The sequence below is a fragment of the Chiloscyllium plagiosum genome, chromosome 11, assembly GCF_004010195.1.
Source record: "Chiloscyllium plagiosum isolate BGI_BamShark_2017 chromosome 11, ASM401019v2, whole genome shotgun sequence".
NCBI lineage: Eukaryota > Metazoa > Chordata > Chondrichthyes > Orectolobiformes > Hemiscylliidae > Chiloscyllium > Chiloscyllium plagiosum.
The window spans coordinates 40,456,246-40,465,608 of NC_057720.1; the positions used below are offsets into that span (position 1 = coordinate 40,456,246).

Below are 9,363 nucleotides of genomic sequence, written 5' to 3' on the forward strand. Positions count from 1 at the left end.
AAACCTCTTCTATTACCTCTCCAAAGCCTCCACATGCTTCTGGTAGTGTGGTGACCAGAACTGAATGCAATATTCCACATCTTGCCAAACTAAAATTCCATACAGCTGCAAGATGACTTCCAATTTTCATACTCTATGCCCCAATCATGCATACTGCAGCATGCCATAGACTTTCTTGACCACTTTATCCACTTGTGTTGCCACTTTCAGGGAACTGTGGACTTGTGTGCCTAGATCCCTCTGTGTATTAATTCTTCTAAAGTACTCATACTCATGCTGATATGGCATAGACACAAATACTTTATTATTTTGGAATAATCTGCCTTAACCTTCATTAAGCAGTATTTCGTCAACTGTGATATTGTTACGATTCTATTGTTCTCCTAAGAGATCTTTTCAGTTTTCTGTGAGAGATTGTCTGTCCATTGGCACTAATTGACAATAAAATGGTGAACTGTACACTCCAGTCTCATAAGATCTTGTTTGAAGCAGCCTACAGTCACCCCATACTTGTCTGAGCAGGATTTGAAACCATTTTTTGAGATGAAATTATGATGTTCTAATCTACTCAATGGGCACCACCCAGTCTAAATAATTAATCTTTTTGTCTATGTGTCTTTATGATGAAATGAAATGTTGGTAAATTTGCCATTTTTCTCATTCCACAATTAATAACACATCAGTAAAATGTGACAGGAGTGCAATGTTTAGCTGCAGAGAATAAGTTCTTTTGTTATATGTAAGAAAATGTAATCAACCAGCAGAACTTGCTTTACAAGAATGATAATGAAAGACCTTTTTGTTCCTTACTAGTTTGTCTTGCCTGCAAAGGTGAACAAAAATAATCTTTCTATAAATTTCAACTTTGACAGCACTGCAAAAGCTAAAGTGCAAATGAAATGGGTAAGTAATCCTAAAATCACAAACTAGATGACAGTTGTGTGAATGGACAATGAAATTGCCAAATGTCTCAATAGATATTTTTAACCATGAGTGGTTGCTTCACATTGTATCAGAGGTAGAATAAGAATTTCAGTCATTTACCAGGATTGCTAGTAATGGGAATAGTCTGAAAATTCAATTTGTTTCCTGTTTCCCTAGACTTTACTTGCATGACCCAAACAGAGTTCAGCATATGTTGTAAAGTGATAACACTTTAGTGGTTCTGGGAGGTGCCTTACTCTTGGGTGTAATGTTTATCAATGTCAGCTGAATCCTATAATTCAACCAGGGCCATCACCCTGAGGAGATCTGGCTCTGATGTCCTGGAACTGCAATGACCAGTCTCTGACAAGTATGACCAGCTTCAGTATGTTGGGCATAACCCAGGCCATTGGAAGGTAATGCCATTGGCTTCAATTTTGTGAAGGTCCCTTGATGCCACAATCACTCCAATGTTGCCTTGATGCTGCTGACTCACCCCTCTTTTCTGGTATCCTGCTTTTGTGGCCAACTCTTCTACAGACTAATCAGTGACAGATTATTGTACACCAAGCTCGACCTCCATGAATTCCTTTGTCATAAATCCATGGTTGAGTACGATGATTGGACTGGTTGGGTATGGTCAGTGTTCTGCCGATTGCAAACAGCCAAAGGGACATCCTGAAAACAACAAATGCTGGAGATCACAATGGGTAGGGCAGCATCAATGGTGAGAGAGCAAGCAAACATCTTGAGCCGAGATGACTCTTCATCAGACATTCTGTTTGATATGAACCACAGTCTGTGATTGTAAAACATAGCAATTAGTGTTCAACATTAGATGTGCTTCCATGTTTGGACAGTACTTACTGAGTCTGCTAAAATCATTTAACCTTATCAGTTGGGCTTGTAATATGGCTCAGTTAAGTTTACCTGAAGTTAGATATTCATGCTCAGGGGCTTGTCTTCTGCAAACAGAGAACATGTTCAGGCCTTGCACCATTTTAAATTAACCTGAGGCATGTGGGAGCAACTGTTCCCAGCTATATTCCCAAGTGCAATGCCTCAACCAATCAGAGTCAACATGCCTTTTTTTGGATTTAAAGAAACATTGCCAGGGCGTCTGTTTGCTGGTGCAATCTCTCCGGCAATGCCTCAACCAATCACAGGCTTCTTGCCAAACCAATCAGTAACTTTTTTCCTGGCAATATAAATTGTTGTTCCCTTTGAAATTTGGTATTCTTCTGCTGGTCATGATGAGTGCAAGACAAAACATAAGCAGTATGTCTCTTTTTTCAGAAAGATTCAAAGCTCTTTACTACTGATCGACCAAATGCAGTGTGTATAAAAGTACAATAATTGACTTCCCACTTTGTATAGTAATACGCTTTCTAATTTGAAAGTTTTATGCCTTCAGCTTTTTCCTTAGATGCTGTGACCTTATATATCAACGAAATACCATCAGAAACTAATATAGAAACCTGGGCCAATGAACCTTACTGCAGTAATTACCAACCTTCAACTGAGCTTTCAGCTCTGCATTTGACGAAACAGCTAATTATTTCTCCACAAAGAAGAGTGAGGTATAATAGAAAAATCATATCTTGTCTCTTGGTGCAACTCCAAACAATCCGTTAAAAAACCACAGATGGGGGCTTTTAATCAGCCTGCTTTTCTGCTCTCTTGTCTGGCTGTTCTCACACCTCATTGGCGGAGATTGAACTTTAATATTGAAAGAGTAGAAACAGCAAAAGCTGAAGGCTTAATTATTGTAAATCTTTAATTTTTTTTATTGCACAGATACTGTCTGACTTCACCATCTTTCATTAAAAGCTACTTATAATTAATTGCTTACTTTCATAACCTTTTAAGACTGTTAATAAAACACTCTGGGTAAGAGTTAAGTAATCAGCTTTGCTGACAACCTGCATTAATGGAGTGATGTATAATTAGACGGCTGGTCCATCATGATGTCCTCCACTTATCCTGATTAAGAATCTGACCTCTAGGCTTGAATTTGTCCTAAGAGCTGTATCGATTACTGTTCATTTTAGCTAATCAAATTATAAACCAAAGCTTTAGAATTTGTGAGCAATAATAAGATATTGCACAATACTTTCAGGATTTCTGTAGCATACTGATATTTTTCAAAAATGCTTGTGTTTTATAAACAGTATATTAAGATATCTTATTTTATTTTCAAAGTTATGATTCTTAACTGCTTCAAACATCCTATCCAAAGAGGTCACCTTAAATCTGAGTTGACAAAAGAAAACCAAATAACTGCATCATTGATGCAAGTGGTTCTAAATCATGTTCTGTATAACATCCATAAATGTAATCAAAGCATGTTTAACAAAAGTTAATATTAGTCGATTTAGGAAAGTAACTTGTACTTGCTGTATACAGTAAGTAATAACCATTTACCAACAAATGATTTTTTTTTAACTTCAATTTGTGAAATAACTGATCAAAGCCAAACTTGTCCCAATATTGCTTTGAAGATGCATTTGGTAGGTGTATGAGTGGGATACTACATCTAACACTTTCTATGGAGGCTGGGAAGTGACTGTGTTCATAAGTCAATCAAAGTGAATATGGAGCGACAGCAAGCATTTAAGAAGGCAAACGGTATGCTGATCTTTATTAATAACTTAATAATAACTTAATGCAATTCATTTTATTCATTCATGGGATGTAGGCATCGCTGACTAGGCCAGCATTTATTGCCCATCCCTAATTGCCCAGATGGCAGTTAAGAGTTAACCACACATTACTGTGGATCTGGAGTCACATATAGGCCAACCAAGTAAGGATGGCAGATTTCCTCCCCTAAAAAAATTACCAGAAGTTACACATCAACAGGTTATAGTCCAACACATTTATTTGAAATCACAAGATTTCTGACCACTGCTCGTTCATCAGGTGAAGTGAAGCAAAGCACACAGGCACAGAATTTATAAGCAGAGAGATCAAAAGATCATACAAATGATGTGAGTGTAGTGTCGACAAGTCACATAATAAATCTCTGCAGTTGACCAAAAGTTTCAGACAGTGTGAGTAAAGTATCAACAGCTGAATAGCAAGTGAAGGGATGACCTATAATCTGATTAATTGAGGCAGAGAGTTAATTACAAAAACAATTAAAAATAAGATGGTGCTGGAGACAAACCAAATGACTTGAATAACATGATAGATATAAGAGTCACATGCTGAGCATCTAACCAAGGTAACAAGCAATCCAAAACCGTACAAAGTAATTAAGGTAGAGAGAGCATAACAAGTTACTAAGATGATGGTGTCAAAGCAGAACAGTAAGGAATATCTTATATACTCTCATCCAATGTACCTCTCCAATCAGAGACTTTTACTGCCTTCCAAAGATACACAAAGCTAACACAGCTTGATGCCCCATCGTATCAGGCAATGGGACCCTTTATGAAAACCTCTCCGGCTATGTCGAGAGCAGACAATCATAAAGATGTACAGCACAGAAACAGACCCTTAGGTTCAACTCATCCAGGCTGACCAGATATCCTAACCTAATTTAGTCCCACTTTTCAGCACTTGGCCCATATCCCTCTAAAACCTTCCTATTCAAAAACCTGTCTCGATGCTTTTAAATGCTGTAATTGTACCAGCCTCTACCACTTCCTCTCATTCCATACACAGACCACTCTGCATTAAAAAGTTGCCCTTCAGGTCCCTTTTAAGTCTTTCCCTCTCACCCTAAATCTATGCCCTCTAATTTTGGACTCCCCTACCCCATGGAAAAGACGTTGTCTATTTACCCTATCCATGCCTTTCATGATTTTATAAACCTCTATAAGGTCACCCCTCAGCCTCTGACACTCCAGGGAAAACAGCCCCAGCCTATTCAGCCTCTCCCTCTCGCTCAAAGCCTCCAACCCTGACAACATCCTTGGAAATCTTTTCTGAACCCTTTCAAGTTTCACAACATCTTTTCTATGGCAGAGAGACCAGAAACCAATGTCCTTACAGCAGCAACATGACCTCCCAACTCCTGTACTCAGTACTCCAACCAATAAAGGAAAGCACACCAAATGCCGTCTTCAGTATCCTATCTACCCGCGACTCCACTTGCATGAAATTATGAACCTGCACTCTAAGGTCAGTAACATTCCGCAGGACCTTATCATTAAGTATATAGTCATGCCCTGATTTGCCTTTCCAAATGCAGCATCTTGCATTTTCTAAATTAAACTCAATCCGCCACTCCTCGGCTCATTGGCGAATCTGATCAAGATTGTACGCTGAGGTAACCTTCTTTGCTGTCCACTACACCTCAAATTTACTAAATATACCCCATATGTTCACATCCAAATCATTTATATTCATGATGAAAAGCAGTGGACCCCGCACTGATCCTTGTGACACACCGCTGGTCACAGGCCTTCCATCTGAAAAGCAACCTTCCACCATTACCCTCTGTCTTCTAATTTTGAGCCAGTTCTGTATCCAAATAGTTAGTTCTCTCTGCATTTCATGTGAACTAATCTTGCTAACCAATCTCCTATGAGGAACATTGACGAATGCCTTACTGAAGTCCACATAGATCACATCCACTGCACTGCCCTCATCAATCCTCTTTGGTACTTCCTCAAAAAATCAATCAAGTTAGTGAGATATGGTTTCCCACACACAAAGCCATGTTGACTATCCCTAATCAGTCCTTGCCTATCCAAATATATGTAATTTCTGTCACTCAGGATTCTCTCCAATAATTTGCCCACCACTGATGTCATGCTCACTGGTCTATAGTTCCCTGGCTTTTCCTTATCATCTTTCTTAAATAGTGGCATCACATTAGCCAACCTCCAGTCTTCCAGCACTCCCCTGTAACTATCAATGATATAATAATCTCAGCAAGGGATCCACTAATCAATTCCCTAGCTTCCCACAGAGTTCTAGGGTACATCTGATCAAGTCCTGGGGATTTATTCACCGTTATGTGTTTTAAGACACCCAGCACTTCGTCCTCTGTAATATGGACATTTTCAAGATGTCACCATCTGTATCCCCACATTCTGTATCTTCCATGTCCTTCCCCACAGTAATGCAAAATGCTCATTCAGTATCACCCCCATCTCCTGCAGTTCCACACATAGGCTGTCTTGCTGATCTTTGACGGGTCATATTCCATCCCTAGTTACCCTTTTGTCCTTAATGAATTTTTAAAATGCTTTTGGATTCTCCTTAACCCTATTTGCCAAAGCTAACTCATGCCCCTTTTTTGCCCTACTGGCTTTCCTCTTAAGTATACTCCTACTGTCTTTAAAGTCTTCTGAGGATTCACTTGCTCTCTGCTGTCTATACCTGATAGATGCTTCCTTCTTTCTCTTAATAAAAACCCCAATTTTTCTAGTCATCCAGCATTCCCTACACCTACCAACCTTGCCTTTCACCCTAATAGAATATACTGTCTCTGCATCTTGAAATCCATTGTACAAGGAACCCTCAGCTTCTGTCACAACATTTAAGATTTCTTACAGAAACTCAGCACCCACGGGCCAGTCGAACCAGGAACATTACTCGTCACAATGGACATTTCGGCACTTTACACCAGCATACCCCATAATAACGGCATCGCTGCAACAGCCTCAGTACTCAATACCAACAACTGCCAATTTCCAGATGCCATCCTACAAGTCATCCACTTCATCCTCGATCGCAATATCTTCGCTTTCAATAACCAGTTCTTCATCCAGACTCACGGAACAGTCATAGGGATCAAGTTTGCACCTGAATGCGCCAACATTTTCATGCACAAGTTCAATTAAGACTTCTTTGCCGCACAGGACCTCTAACCAAAGCTATACACCAGATACATCAACATTTTCTTCCTTTGGACTCATGTAAGGAATCACTAAAACAACTACATAATGATAGCAACAAGCAATTTCATTCCACCATCAGTCTTACGATGGACTACTCTTCAGAATCAGTCTTATTCTTTGACACATGCATCTCCACCAAGGACAGTTGCCTCAGTACCTCACTCTTCTGCAAGCCCATGTATAACCTCATGATGTTGTACTTCTCTAGCTTCCACCCTATACATGTTAAAGAAGCCATCCGTGACAGACAAGCCCTGCATATACACAGGATCTACTCAGACAAGGAGGAATTCAACGGACACTAAAGATGCAGAAAGATGCTCTCATAAGAAGGGGACATGATACTCAACTCATTGATGGCCAGTTCTGACGTTCCACAGCAAAACATTGCAACATCACCCACAAAAGACAGACACGGGGTACAACTGATAGAATACTCTTCGTCCAGTACTCCCCCAGAGCGGAGAAACTACATCATGTTCTTTCCAGCCTTCAACATGTCATTGATTTCATCAAGATCATCTCTACGCTTCCACTTCTGGTGCTCAAACAACCACCAAACATTTAACAGACCATCATTCGGTGCAAACTACCTAACTTTCAACACCACAACACCACACAACCCTACCATGGCAATTTCTGCAAGACATGTCAGATCATCAACATGGATTCTACCATCACATATGGGAACACCACCCACCAGGTACACAGCAGATACTCATGACTCGACCAATGTTGTCTACCTCATACACTGCAGGCAATGATGTCCTGAGGCAAAGTATATTGGCAGACCATGCAGATACTACAGCAACAGATGATTGGACACCATGCAACAATTGCCAGCAAGGAGTGCTCACTCCCAATCAGGTAACACTCCAGAAGTCAAGGACATTCAGCCTCCGATCTTTGGGTAAGTGTTCTCTAAGGCGGACTTTGAGATACACAACAACACAGAATTGCTGAGCAGAATATGATAGCCAAGTTCCATACCTATGAGGATGGCCTCAACCATGATCTTGTGTTCAGGTCGCACTACAATTAACCCCACCATACTGTTATGTATCTGTAAAATATTGTTTCCTGTCCTGTTTTGACACTATCACCTTGATAGTGTTATTCCAGCCATTTGGTTTGTTTCCAGCGTGATCTTATTTTTAATTTTTTGTTATTATCTCTTTGCCTCAATTAATCAGATTATAGATCAACCCTTCACTTACTATTCAGCTGTTGACACTTTACTCACACTGTCTGACACTTTTGATCACCTGCAGAGATTTATTATTCAGTCTGTTGATACTCCACTCACACCGCCTGTATGATCTGTTGACCTCTCTGCCTTTAAATTCCATGCCTATGTTTTTCTTTCTCAGTTTGCCTGACAAAGGAGCAGTACTCCAAAAGTTTGTGATTTCAAATAAACCTGTTGGACCATAACCTGGTATCATGTGATTTCTGACCTTGTCCACCACAGTCCAACATTGGCACTTTCCCATCATAAAATACATTACTCAACTGGATGGATGTTTATAACAGTCAACACTGAAATAGCTTTATCTCCAGATTTTATTGTATTCAAATTTCACCATTTGTCAATTATTGATTTAAATAGCTGTTAGTTACTTCTTGAAAATACACTAACAGTTTGGTTAATACATTTGGACAGAATTCTTTATCGTCTGGGCTATAGAGTTTGCTAAATAATCAATTGAAGGGCAGCAGTGGCTCAATAGTCTCACAGCACCAGGGATCTGAGTTCCATTCCCGCCTCAGGCGACTGTGTGGAGCTTGCACATTCTCCCATGTCTGCATGGATTTCCTCCCACAGTCCAAGATATTCAGGTTAGGTGAATTGGCCATGCTAAATTGCCCATAGTGTTCCAGGTTGTGTAGTTTAGGGGCATCAGTCAGGAGAAATGTAAAGTAATAGGGTAGGGAAGCTAACCTATCCTCAGCGAGCTAAGGAGACAGGATTTTCCATTTGTGGTCTGGAAAGCTGCATAGAAATGTTGACATGGATGTACAGCACCCAAGTTCTTGGAGGATTTATGTCTCATCTATCTCACTCCTCAAACCTTTGCGAAGAAGATGGTAATAGGTCTGAGTAGTCATCCCATCTCAATACAGTGTACTAATCTCATTCAATCAATGGAATAGTGTCCCCAGAACAGTTTAATATATCTTTGTATAGAAATATACTTCATGGACGTGTTGGACCAAAGGTTTTGTTTCCGTGTTGTATATCTCTATGACCTGATAGAACTATCAAGTTGACTTCATTTGTAAATGGAGATTTGACGTTTCGGGCACAGGCCCTTCTTCAGGAATGAGCAGAGAGTGTTCAGCAGGAGAAGATAAAAGGTAGGGAGGAGGGACTTGGAGGAGGGGCGTTGGAAATGTGATAGGTGGAAAGAGGTCAAGGTGAGGGTGATAGGTCGGAGTAGGGTGGAGGCGGAGAGGGCAAGAAGAAGACTGCAGGTCAGGAAGGCGGAGCCGGGCTGGAGGGATTCGGCTGAGACAAGGGGAGGGGGGATGAAGAAACTGGTGAAGTCCAAGTTCACCCCCTGCGGCTGGAGGGTTCCCAGTC

The 9,363-nt window shown here is 40.4% G+C and overlaps 1 long non-coding RNA gene across 1 annotated transcript in view; it reads left to right on the forward strand.

The window, feature by feature from the left end:
• Nucleotides 1–9,193: 9,193 nt before the first annotated feature.
• LOC122554766 overlaps nucleotides 9,194–9,363 on the forward strand; it is a 25,452-nt gene continuing 25,282 nt past the window's right edge. Inside the window, exons 1-2 of the long non-coding RNA XR_006313071.1 lie at nucleotides 9,194–9,203; nucleotides 9,299–9,360. This is a non-coding gene — a long non-coding RNA (uncharacterized LOC122554766). The remainder of the gene's footprint in view (nucleotides 9,204–9,298; nucleotides 9,361–9,363) is intronic.